A 13518-nucleotide genomic window follows, 5' to 3' on the forward strand; every position below is an offset into this window, starting at 1 on the left:
GAGACGAACGTGCTAACCACTAAGCCACTGTGCCCCCCCCCCCCCTTGAATCATGAATCTTGAATATTGTCTCAGTTGGTGTTTTGATGATGATGATGATGATGATGATGATGATGACGATGATGATGGTGATGATGGTGATTGAGGGCGCTGTCTAACATCCACTGTGGTCCGTGGACTGTGAAGTTCATGACGTGTGATCCTCTTCAAACCTTTTAATGAAGCATCGTGCCCTGTGTATGAGGGTGGAGTCATCCTCGAACCATCCTGGCCACGCCCCATAGGAAAGAAAGAATAAAGTTTCCTTATAGAATAAAGGTGATCAGTCACAGAAACTGCACTGCTGATCTTACTGTAAGACATTTCAAGATGGTTAAACTTAGAAACAAACTTATTTTGTCTCATTTATACAGCTGAGCAATTTACAGTTAAGGGATTTGTTCGAGAACCCCGCAGTGGTGTCTGGGTGGTCTTGGGATTCAAATTCACAACATTTTCAGCTGAATCCATACAAACATGGCCGCTGGTGTAAATATACCAGCAGCCCCACTGTCTTTGTATGGTTTCATTTTTGGTTTCCACATCAGCTTATTTTGCTAATAATAAACATCATCCATCCGTCTTCTATACCACTTATCCTACTTATCCCTGGAGACTAAGGGCACAGGACAGGATGCCAGTCAGGGTATAATTACACGCTCAGACAATCTAGAGATGTTGATCTAACTACGATAGGAAACCAGAGTACCCAGAGGAAACCCCTAAGATACATCCAAACTCCACACACACCTGTCAGAGGCAGGAACTGAACCCTCCATCACTAAGTCACAGTGCCGCATTAATAAATATCTTAAAGTTGATTATTTTGGAAATAATTACCAGAAAAATAAATCAATATAACTGAATGAAGAGTGGGGGTCATGGTGGCTTAGTGGTTAGCACGTTCGCCTCACACCTCCAGGGTTGGGGGTTCGATTCCCGCCTCCGCCTTGTGTGTGTGGAGTTTGCATGTTCTCCCCGTGCCTCGGGGGTTTCCTCCGGGTACTCCGGTTTCCTCCCCCGGTCCAAAGACATGCATGGTAGGTTGATTGGCATCTCTGGGAAATTGTCCGTAGTGTGTGTGTGTGTGTAAATGAGAGTGTGTGTGTGCCCTGTGATGGGTTGGCACTCCGTCCAGGGTGTATCCTGCCTCGATGCCCGATGACGCCTGAGATAGGCACAGGCTCCCCGTGACCCGAGAAGTTCGGATAAGCGGTAGAAGATGAATGAATGAATGAACTGAACGAAGAAGATCGACCGCGGCTGATTTCCTTGTAGCCCAGGCTATAGATTCATGCAGTGACAGTTACGTTGGGCAAAACGCTCTAATGCTAGCTGAAGATCTACAGATTTGGGCTCCAAATATTGGAAGAAAAAGAGAGTTTGAAGTTTCTGTGTTGTGTTTGGTTTGAGTCCCCTGATTATTTGTGTTTAATACTGTATATGGGCTACACTATAATGTAATAAAGCTTAGATTAATCCACCGTACAGTTTATGACTGACGATGTATTAACCGTCGTTTCCATTGTTTCAGCTCTGCTCTTTATTTAGGGACGGATTATAAACATGTAATAACCGTTTCACTTCTCCGTATGTCTCACTCTCCTTATTTCTTCTCCTGTAGCTAGGCCATTTCCTCTCATTGTATTTCTCCACCCTAAGTCCTCCTCCATTCATTTCGTCTCCAACCGAGAGCCTCTAGAACCGCGGTTTAATGAAAGCAAAATAAACAACATTCTTCTGAAAACAGCTTTTATGGTTTCAAAAAGGATTCATTAGGAGGAGGAAGAGGAGGATGAGGAGAAGAAGGAGGATGAGGAGGACTGATGTGAAAGAACAGACAGCGTAGATAGAGGCGATGGAGAAGGAACGGATGAAAGAGGAAAGATAAAGTGAGTGGTTAGGGGGAAAAAATGCCAACCCAAAGAAGAAGCATTTAATGAGGGATTTAAATGTGTTAAGTACAATTATTTTCCTCTACTTGTGACATCATTACACTCGATTAACGTCGGTCGGAAGCGAGACGTAAATGAAATTTTACATTTTACAATTTCTATTTTTATAGTTTTGTTTTAATTTTATTGGGGTTTTTTTGTGTGTTCATTTGATATACAAAAATCTAAGTGAATTTTATCCCCAGATCGCAACACAATAGGGAGAAAGCTGTATTGGTATGCAGTGTGTGTGTGTGTGTGTGTGTGTGTGTGTGTGTGTGTGTGTGTGTGTGTGTGTGTGTGTGTGTGTGTGTGTGTGTGTGTGTGTGTGTGTGTGTGTGTGTGTGTGTGTGAGTGTTTTCTTTTCCATCCATTACCACATTTTGCCTGGTGTGATATTTTGATTTAGCCCTAATGAGTTGTAAGTGGTCAATACTTTCTTCTACAGGAAACTCGTGTCAAACTAATTAACATTTAATGAGAAGGAAGCCACTGATTAGTGTGTTTTTGTTGGCACACGCCAGGATGGAGCAGAGAGTGCACCACAGTATGAACAGACTTCTCTCTCTCTCTCTCTCTCTCTCTCTCTCTCTCTCTCTCTCTCTCTCTCTCTCTCTCTCTCTCTCTCTCTCTTTTCAAAACACACACAAAGGAAGGAGAAGGTTTTGCGTTTAACAAGCTGTTGACCAAATTCAGATATTTAAATGTTAATGATAAGGGGGAGGGTTAATAACAGAGTGACAATTTTTCAAATAAAGAAAATATTTAGCGTTTCACTTTTAAGGCTGCGTAATTACACTCGTATCATTTATTTTTACTGGAAAAAAAAACAGAATCTATCAGTAATCTATCAGGTGGGGCAAGTTGGGGCCTAATGGTTAGAGAGTCTGACTCGTAACCCTAAGGTTGTGGGTTCGAGTCTCGGGCCGGCCACGACTGAGGTGCACCGAACCCCACAACTGCTCCCCAGGTGCCGCAGCATAAATGGCTGCCCACTGTTCTGGGTGTGTGTGTGTGTGTGTGTGTTCACAGCTGTGTGTGTGTGTGTATGTGTGTGTGCACTTTGGATGGGTTAAATGCAGAGAACGAATTCTGAGTATGGGTCACAGTACTTAGCCGTACGTCACGTCACTTTTTTTTTTAACAAACCAGATTTTTAAAGTACAAATCTGGCAACCACAGCTTCTTCTTCCTCTTCTTCATCTTCTTCATTCTCTTTTATATTTATTTATTTACTTACTTACTTACTTACTTACTTACTTAGTGTAGGTAACATGAAGCACCAAGGCACACCTAAACTACTAAGTAGTCACTAATGGTGGTGAAGCAGTAACGGTAGCTTTTTTTTTTTTTTTGGAAATTATGGTGAACTTTTAGTTATTCTTCATACAAAATTTTCACCAAAAAAAAAAACGTCTCAAAATCATCTCGAAAAGACATCACGAGATGTCTAAAATTGTAAAATTTCAGAAAACAGCTTTGGTCAGTACTGGAGTGTGAAATCAGGAGAAAGCAGAAGATTCCCGATAGGCCTGGTGATGGGGTCAACTATAAATGAGTTAGTGTGTAGGCTGGGCTCGCTCAGAGCTGGCCACATTTGTTGTGCTACACACACACACACACACACACACACACACACACACACACATATGTACATATACGTCTGATACAGACAAGCCGCTGGGGATGAGAACGGTCCACGCTTGTGTACAGTTTGACTCATGGTTTGATGTCGATATTAGATTAGATTAGATTAGATTAGATTAGATTAGATTAGATTAGATTAGATTCAACTTTATTGTCATTGTGCAAGGTACATGTACAGTGCAGTTAGCATCTAACCAGAAGTGCATAGAAGGCTTATTTACAAGTGGCAGTGTAATAAATAAGGGTATGAGGTTATACAGAAGGTGTAGTAATATGTACATATAACTGAATAAGGGTTTATATAGTGTGGTTTTTATATATGATACAGTATGAAGTGGTATGACAGATATAGCTGTATAAAAGGAATGTCATTATGAATATATACATATATAATATATATATATACACAGAATAGACAGAATAAATATGGATGGACACACAGAAGTGTAATGATAGTTTTTGGGTGGTGCAAGGATGCATGATATGATGATATAAAGAGAGAATTACTTGCCAATGAAGATGTCAGATGACTGTCTGTCAACATCTGGCTCTTCACCGTGAGTACCTACCGAGCAGTACGAGCAGTTCTGTTTTGTAGATATTTACAGGTAATGATTGAATAGTACAGACCTCGGTGTCTGGGATCTGTGTGATTTTAAGAGCAGATCAAAGTCACAGTGAAAGGCTGAATGGGAGAGAATTAAATGATAAGATTTAAACCTGGCAGTAAATTTTGAAGGAGCTCACAGATACAAGAGGAATCCAGAGAGGACAATGGTGTCGACATTAAAGATTTATACATTTACAAATTAATATTTAATGAAGGAAAAGGAGAGAAAGTGAAATTTAAAATCGTTTGTAGATTTTAAGAAAGGTTATTTGTTAGAGTGAGATAAAGCACTTATTAATTATTATTAATCAATTATTATCAAACTTCAGGAGATGATATGAGAAAGAAACCTTGAGAGGAACCAGACTAAGAAGGGAACCTTATAATCCTTTGGGTGTCACCAAAGTGTGGGATTATAAATTATTATAAACACCAAAGAGTGGGATTATAAATTATTATAAACACCAGAGAGTGGGATTATAAATTATTATAAACAAGAAAATGTGGGATTATACATTATTATTATAAACACCAGAGAGTGGGATTATAAATTATTATAAACACCAGAGAGTGGGATTATAAATTATTATTATAAACACCAGAGAGTGGGATTATAAATTATTATAAACACTATAATAAACAAGAAAGTGTGGGATTATAAATTTTATAAACACCAGAGAGTGGGATTATAAATTATTATTATAAACACAAGAGAGTGGGATTATAAATTATTATAAACACCAAAGAGTGGGATTATAAATTATTATAAACACCAGAGAGTGGTATTATAAATTTTATAAACACCAGAGAGTGGGATTATAAATTATTATTATAAACACAAGAGAGTGGGATTATAAATTATTATAAACACCAAAGAGTGGGATTATAAATTATTATAAACACCAGAGAGTGGTATTATAAATTATTATAAACACCAGAGAGTGGGATTATAAATTATTATAAACACCAGAGAGTGGGATTATAAATTATTATAAACACCAGAGAGTGGGATTATAAATTATTATAAACACGAGAGAGTGGGATTATAAATTATTATAAACACCAGAGAGTGGTATTATAAATTATTATTATTATAAACACCAGAGAGTGGGATTATAAATTATTATTATTATAAACACCAGAGAGTGGGATTATAAATTATTATTATAAACACAAGAGAGTGGGATTATAAATTATTATAAACACCAAAGAGTGGGATTATAAATTATTATTATAAACACCAGAGAGTGGGATTATAAATTATTATAAACACCAAAGAGTGGGATTATAAATTATTATAAACACCAGAGAGTGGTATTATAAATTATTATAAACACCAGAGAGTGGGATTATAAATTATTATAAACACCAGAGAGTGGGATTATAAATTATTATAAACAAGAAAATGTGGGATTATACATTATTATTATAAACACCAGAGAGTGGGATTATAAATTATTATAAACACCAGAGAGTGGGATTATAAATTATTATTATAAACACCAGAGAGTGGGATTATAAATTATTATAAACACTATAATAAACAAGAAAGTGTGGGATTATAAATTTTATAAACACCAGAGAGTGGGATTATAAATTATTATTATAAACACAAGAGAGTGGGATTATAAATTATTATAAACACCAAAGAGTGGGATTATAAATTATTATAAACACCAGAGAGTGGTATTATAAATTTTATAAACACCAGAGAGTGGGATTATAAATTATTATTATAAACACAAGAGAGTGGGATTATAAATTATTATAAACACCAAAGAGTGGGATTATAAATTATTATAAACACCAGAGAGTGGTATTATAAATTATTATAAACACCAGAGAGTGGGATTATAAATTATTATTATTATAAACACCAGAGAGTGGGATTATAAATTATTATTATTATAAACACCAGAGAGTGGGATTATAAATTATTATTATAAACACAAGAGAGTGGGATTATAAATTATTATAAACACCAAAGAGTGGGATTATAAATTATTATAAACACCAGAGAGTGGTATTATAAATTATTATAAACACCAGAGAGTGGGATTATAAATTATTATAAACACCAGAGAGTGGGATTATAAATGATTATAAACACCAGAGAGTGGGATTATAAATTATTATAAACACCAGAGAGTGGGATTATAAATTATTATAAACACCAGAGAGTGGGATTATAAATTATTATAAACACCAGAGAGTGGGATTATAAATTATTATTATTATAAACACCAGAGAGTGGGATTATAAATTATTATAAACACCAGAGAGTGGGATTATAAATTATTATAAACACCAGAAAGTGGGATTATAAATTATTATAAACACCAGAGAGTGGGATTATAAATTATTATAAACACCAGAGAGTGGGATTATAAATTATTATAAACACCAGAGAGTGGGATTATAAATTATTATTATAAACACCAGAGAGTGGGATTATAAATTATTATAAACACCAGAGAGTGGGATTATAAATTATTATTATAAACACCAGAGAGTGGGATTATAAATTATTATAAACACCAGAGAGTGGGATTATAAATTATTATAAACACCAGAGAGTGGGATTATAAATTATTATTATTATAAACACCAGAGAGTGGGATTATAAATTATTATAAACACCAGAGAGTGGGATTATAAATTATTATTATTATAAACACCAGAGAGTGGGATTATAAATTATTATTATTATAAACACCAGAGAGTGGGATTATAAATTATTATAAACACCAGAGAGTGGGATTATAAATTATTATAAACACCAGAGAGTGGGATTATAAATTATTATAAACACCAGAGAGTGGGATTATAAATTATTATAAACACCAGAGAGTGGGATTATAAATTATTATAAACACCAGAGAGTGGGATTATAAATTATTATTATAAACACCAGAGAGTGGGATTATAAATTATTATAAACACCAGAGAGTGGGATTATAAATTATTATTATAAACACCAGAGAGTGGGATTATAAATTATTATAAACACCAGAGAGTGGGATTATAAATTATTATTATAAACACCAGAGAGTGGGATTATAAATTATTATTATAAACACCAGAGAGTGGGATTATAAATTATTATTATAAACACCATAGAGTGGGATTATAAATTATTATTATAAACACAAGAGAGTGGGATTATAAATTATTATAAACACCAGAGAGTGGGATTATAAATTATTATTATAAACACAAGAGAGTGGGATTATAAATTATTATGAACACCAGAGAGTGGGATTATAAATTATTATAAACACCAGAGAGTGGGATTATAAATTATTATAAACACCAGAGAGTGGGATTATAAATTATTATAATAAACACCAGAGAGTGGGATTATAAATTATTATAAACACCAGAGAGTGGGATTATAAATTATTATAAACACCAGAGAGTGGGATTATAAATTATTATTATAAACACCAGAGAGTGGGATTATAAATTATTATAAACACCAGAGAGTGGGATTATAAATTATTATTATAAACACCAGAGAGTGGGATTATAAATTATTATAAACACCAGAGAGTGGGATTATAAATTATTATAAACACCAGAGAGTGGGATTATAAATTATTATAAACACCAGAGAGTGGGATTATAAATTATTATAAACACCAGAGAGTGGGATTATAAATTATTATAAACACCAGAGAGTGGGATTATAAATTATTATAAACACCAGAGAGTGGGATTATAAATTATTATAAACACCAGAGAGTGGGATTATAAATTATTATTATAAACACCAGAGAGTGGGATTATAAATTATTATGAACACCAGAGAGTGGGATTATAAATTATTATGAACACCAGAGAGTGGGATTATAAATTATTATGAACACCAGAGAGTGGGATTATAAATTATTATTATAAACACAAGAGAGTGGGATTATAAATTATTATGAACACCAGAGAGTGGGATTCAAATATTCAATGATAGAGTGTGTGTTAAATGTTATTTTGTGTATAGATTAAGAGGTTGATCTCCACAAAGTCTGCAGTCATGTGGACGAGATGTCTAAAATCTTCATGGAGTGGAACCCAACTGGCTGGAACATCACTAGATACCTCAGCAGACTCACAAATTGAGGTCTGATATCTTCATGAAGATGAACACACATGGATGGCACTCTATATGACTCAGGATGGGCAGAAGAAGAGAAGCCAGTGGAGAGGAATTACTGTAGCCTAGCTGTTGTTCATCGTGATCATGTTCCTCCATCTTCCCTCATCAGAATGGACAAACCTGTGCCAGGCTGCTACCATGCTATCTGTGTGCTCTCAGGTGGACGTGTACAGAGTATTATTAATACTACTACTACTACTACTACTACTACTACTACTACTACTACTACTAATAATAATAATAATAATAATAATAATAATAATAATAAGTATATTATTATTGTTGTTGTTGTTATTGTTAATAATAACAATAACAACAATAATAACAATAATAATAATAAGTATATTATTATTATTATTATTATTATTATTATTATTATTAACATTATTATTATTATTATTATTATTATTATTATTATTATTATTATTATTATTATTATTATTATTATTATTATTATTATTATTATTATTATTATTATTATTATTATTATTATTATTATTATTATTATTATTATTATTATTATGATTATTATTATTATTATTATTATTATTATTATTATTATTATTATTATTATTATTGTTATTATTATTCTCATTATCTTCAGACTGCTGTGATATTTTCTTATCATTTATCTCCAGCATCACAAAAAAAAAAAGAAATTCCACAGTTATAATGATCGATTGTTCGCATTAATAATGCAGTCCAATTGGCAATTTTCAAAAAAAAAAATTTGAGGCCTTGAAAGTTCTCATTGGGAGTGATCTGTGCCATAGTGTGGCTCGTTTGATGTTCTGAGTCCAAAGAAAGCTCCCAGAGTTCGGACCTCGTCCGTTTCATCTCTCAATTACTAAATTAGTTTGTGGATGTTCTGCCTTCATCTGTCACAATATGGCTCGAGTTTGATGAAGTGAGAAAAAAGTCTGAAAAGAGAGGCAGAGGCAGCTGGTGGTGTTTCAAAGGCACTCAGGCCCTTAAAGATGATCTGTGTTTCGTTTCATGTGCCGTAGCCCAGGCTCATGAACCGGGCTCTGGGGTTTATGATGCTTTTTTTTTTCACACGAGAAAAAGAGAATCTGTTTGATTTGTCTGAAGTTCTGTAGATTAATATACAGCTGTCACGAGCCCAAGGATCCACACCTCATCAGAAGGCTTTCATCTGTGCAATAGCACCTCAGGCATCAGACAGGGCACACACACACACACACACACACACACACACACACACACACACACACACACACAGATATGTAGTCTATCTCTCTCTTTAACAGTCTCACTTGCACACAAACACACACACAAACACACACACACACACACACACACACAATGAAATAAAATTTCTGCAGGTGAATTTCACGCATCATATCTTTGTCAGGTTTTTTTATGTGAGGGAACATGCTGATGGCTTTCTCTGTGATGATGACACGTCTCCACTCACCGTGTCATACCGTGTAACTGACAGCCGTGTGTTATTAAAAGGCCGTTTGCACTCGTAAGCTACCGGGAGATCACAGCTTCTGTGTTCTGTGCCTCTTTAAATAACACTTTAGGTATGTTTAACATGGCAGACGGTCCTTCATCAGAGAGACAGAGGGAGTGGCAGAGAGTTCACATGCTCTCTGTTTTATTCACAGGTTTGTAATCTCCTGAATATTCTGCCTCTCTTCATGGAGACGGGCTGATCCGATCCTGTACACAGTACAAACTCACAGTGTTACTCACACAAAATTTACAACTGAACAATTACATTTTTTTGTATTATTTTCTGTAGTTGTCATTGTTGTTATCTTTTTTCTATTTAAATTTTTTCTCACCCTGCGATGGGTCGGCACTCCGTCCAGGGTGTATCCTACCTCGATGCCCGATGACGCCTGAGATAGGCACAGGCTCCCCGTGACCTGAGGTAGTTCGGATAAGCGGTACAAGATGAATGAATTTTTTTCTCTTTTGTGCAAGGTTTTTTTTATTGTCGTTGCTGTCTTTCTGTTTTAGTTTTTTCCCCTCGGTTGTTATTGTTTTTGTCTTTTTTTGTGTAGATTATTTTTACACGCTGTCATTGTCGTTGTCGTTTGTCATTGTCGTCATCATCGAATTTCTCGTATATTTTACTTTATTCCTTCTCTTGTAAATATTGTTGTTGTCGTCATCGTTTATTTTCTCCTACGGTATGTTTCACTTTTCCCCTCATTGTCATAGTTGCCGTCATTGTCGTTATTGTCTTTTTTTCTTCTATACTTCCTTGTTGTAGAATTTTCTACTCAGTTGTAATTTATTTCGTTATTGTTATTGTCTGTTGTCTTTGAGGACCGTTTATGTCCTCCGTTATAGTTGTTGTCTTCGTTGTTGTTTTCTTTTATGTTTTAGTTCTTTCTTTCTGTCGTAGTTTTCACTCTCGTTTCTGACGTCTTCTTTATATTTTAGTTTAGACTCAGCTATTAGGCCTTAGACTGAACAATAAAAAACTTACAAAATATTTCTTAATAAACTTCAATTATTCTTAAATGATTTACAAGATAAAATTATAAATTAATACCGTACAGCATCCCTAAATGTTTATGTTTAAAATATTGCTAATTCTGTTCTATATTTTACATATTTATTTTTAACAAATACAATTTTTAACAAACAAATACATTTTAAAACAGATTTATTTTTATGAAAGAATTTTTAAAACTTAAAATAAATTTAAATTACGAAAAAATAATGAAATGATTTTAAATTACGAAATAAATTTAGTTATGAAAAAACTCTTTTTCTAAATGAATACACAGCAAAAGACAATCTGCTATGGAGTAAAATGGCCACAGCGTGGCGCTGTTTATACCATTTACTGTATGTCATGTATACAAGATTCTCTGAAAGGTTAAAACTTCAGCACAGAGAGGATTAAAACCTTCACTGTTTGAATTGTTAGGTTCAATGGACAATTTAATGAAGAAAATCCCATGTGCAGTCATTTTTGGAATAAATAGTAAATTTTAATGTTTATATCTTGTTCACGAACATGATACACGATTTTGGTTGATAACTTAAACTTTACTGGCTTTCCTATATTTTAACTCCTACAAATTTCAGACCTTTTTATTGTTTTGAACGTTTGTGACCGACAAAATTTTTAATTAAATTTGACTTTAAAAATGACTTACTTTGTTGTTATATGTTATAACTGTTGTTATATGTTATAACTGGGTCCTTATCCCAAACCAGTGGAGAAAAATCTCTACTTTAGATATGAATTCTGAAAATGGTTAAAAATGATATTATACTAAATAAAAACCTTCATCATTACTCTAATTTTTGCTATTAATTTTTTAATTATAATGAAAGCCCTCGTACATGGTTGAGTTTTGCTTGTTTAAATAAGATGAATCAGATCTCATAGGAAGTTCCAGTGATGGAAATGTAGTTGGAGAATTTTCCAGAGATGCCAATCAACCTACCATGCATGTCTTTGGACAGGGGGAGGAAACCCGGAGTACACGGAGGAAACCCCCGAGGCACGGGGAGAACATGCAAACTCCACACACACAAGGCGGAGACGGGAATCGAACCCCCGACCCTGGAGGTGTGAGGCGAACGTACTAACCACTAAGCCACCGTGCCCCCCCCCTATATATATTTGTTGTTGTTTTTTTATTATATTAAATTAATGATTTATTTATTGCTAAGAAGAATTAAAATAAACTGTAAAGATTTTCTCCTGTAACTAATCCTCACCTTTGTGCCATGTAGTACGCTGCAAGTATTAAATAACTTACATATCTCACAGGCTTCATTTGATTTTAGCAGTAATGGTTCCCAGTTCCAGGTACTTGAGATGCCAGTTGTTGTTGTTGTTGTTGTTGTTGTTTTTTACTTTTCTAACACACCTGGAAAAGCTCGTAAATACTTTATGCTGTGGGAATCGTCTCTTAAATACTTTAGCTGAGATCCATTAGTCGCTGAGTCTGGAGTAGAGAATCCAGATCCATTATTTTATAACACTCTGCCTCCATCTAAGGACAGAGAAATGAAATGCACGTTTAGTTTAGTTTAGCGTTCATCTTTAAGCTCCAGCGCTGTTCGCGGTTCTCCTTGATTTTGTACTGTCTTATAAATAACGGTGCAGGTACTTGGACAGGGATACGACGTACTGACGCCGCTGTGATACCGATAGACTTCAGTGCTTCGGGTTGAAATGATGGACGTGTTTAGAGAGGTGTGATTGGGACAAATGGCCTCCTGGAGCTCAACCTGTGTGTTAAAATTGTTATTACACTTCTTCTGTGCAAGCCATGGATCGTATTCCTGGTAGTTCGGTACTTGTGCCGAAGGTCAAAGTTCAGCTTTGTGATTGTATCATCAGACATTAGGCCATATGTTTGTACACCCAGGTATAGAGAAGGGCAGAGCTGTCAAGTGATCGCCACTCGAGTGAGTCGGATTAATTGTACGGCTCACCAGCGTGTTAAGGTCAGGGGCATTGAGCCTGGATGGCAGATGTTGAAGAGTCAGATCTCCAGGGAGTATTGACCTCTAGGAGTATTGACTGAAGATATTGTTGAGCAAAGGATGGAGCACTTTGAGGGAAAAGAAGACCAAAGAGTTTGGACCAATTATAGAGGAATCAGACTTCTCAGTCTTCTAGGGAAAGTTTATATCAGGGTTCTGGGTTTTAGCAAAGATACAGAGCAGTATATCAAATCTTTATGAGAGGTCATGGGAGGACGTCAAGCCTGGCTACATGTGATATAGGGATTTGGAGAAAGACTGGGATTGTGTTCATCTACACATGTTGTGCAATGTACTGCATTAGAACCGGGAATCTGGGTCACTGCTTTAGTCTGATTATCTGATTATAAGGGCATGTGACACGTCATGTGATCTGATCTAGTCTGATGGGACTGATGGGAAATTAAGTCCAAGGCCAGCACTGGTGTTTTCATGATACCAACAATCTGTTTAAATAAATCCTAATTATTTTGATGATAATAATTCTGTGCAGCAGTACAGAGGTTTATGTACAGAACCCTCGTTGTGGCCTAATGGTTAGAGAGTCTGACTCCTAACCCTAAGGTTGTGGGTTCGAGTCTCGGGCCGGCAATATCACGACTGAGGTGCCCTTGAGCAAGGCACCGAACCCCCCCAACTGCTCC

This window comes from Tachysurus fulvidraco, chromosome 22, assembly GCF_022655615.1.
Source record: "Tachysurus fulvidraco isolate hzauxx_2018 chromosome 22, HZAU_PFXX_2.0, whole genome shotgun sequence".
Lineage (NCBI taxonomy): Eukaryota > Metazoa > Chordata > Actinopteri > Siluriformes > Bagridae > Tachysurus > Tachysurus fulvidraco.